Below are 1260 nucleotides of genomic sequence, written 5' to 3' on the forward strand. Positions count from 1 at the left end.
TATATATATATATATATATATATATCAGGCACTGGTTTGAGACATTTGCTTTTAGATATATGGACAAATTCAATTTACCAAAGACCGCCCATCCAACTTGTATTCATCAATTTCTTTGGTTTGAATTTTGCCCTTTAAGTAGATTATTTTTCCAAAAGAGGCGAATTGGTTTACATGTTCAACAATTTAATTATCTATTACTACATTTCCAGTTGTGACCAGATGGTTGGAAATTATTTTCATATTATTTATATTAATTCTGAATCAATATTTTTTTCATTCTTGTTTTAGTTTACTGACCATTTCTGTTGATACGTCAATGCTCCTGGAACTGAATACAATATTATCAGTGAATCTGAGATTATTAACATATATTTGTTTATAATTATTCCATTATCTAAGAAAAATAAGATTTAAGATTTTAAAGACCTTTTCTAATACAGATGTAAATAATTAAGAGCAACACAAAGAGCCTTGAAAAAGGGAATATTGAAGATTGATCTGAAATGGTCTTTCGCGGGCATGTGTTTAGAAGAAAAGAGCAATAGATTTAATGCTAAATTGACAGACTGGAAGGAATAGAAGGCCATGCAGAAGCTGCAATGAAAAATTTCTAAAATTCTGTGGTATCCATATAAGGATCGAGAACCCATCTGATTGTGGTTGGTGGAGAGAACATGCTGAGGTAGAGAGAGACTTTGTATATAAAATATATTTTATGATCTGCAGAGAAAGATACAACATTGTGAGGATTTGGCATTAAAAAAACACAGTTTACTGACGTATATTCGAGAATAATCAGGGGCATCGTAAATCTACTCACTCTAAAAAAAAGGAAAATATATACAAAAATGTCAAGCGAGTATTTTGTCAATGATGGATTATCTTTTCATCATAATTGTCAACTCACACGAAAAAAAGAAGAAAAAGAAAAGAAATAATTTGAGCTAAATAAAAAGTGCAACAACAAGAACACTGACATCAGTGTGTTGCTCACCATTAGTGACAGCGCCGTTCGCACGCCCTAGATTTTTTCGTTGGTCATATATTTACATATATCAGTAAAGTGTGCTGGAACCGATAAATAAAACGGCAACAGTAAAAAAAGTGTTAAAAATAGGGAGAAATCTGCAAGTCGAGGTATATATTTCAGAGTCTGGTTGTTGGAATCAAAGAGATTTTCTGGCAATAATATATATGAATATTCATGAACACATACTAAAGAGAACGTTTATATATATATATATATATAAATATATA

Source organism: Octopus bimaculoides, chromosome 22 (genome assembly GCF_001194135.2).
Source record: "Octopus bimaculoides isolate UCB-OBI-ISO-001 chromosome 22, ASM119413v2, whole genome shotgun sequence".
Classification (NCBI taxonomy): Eukaryota; Metazoa; Mollusca; class Cephalopoda; order Octopoda; family Octopodidae; genus Octopus; species Octopus bimaculoides.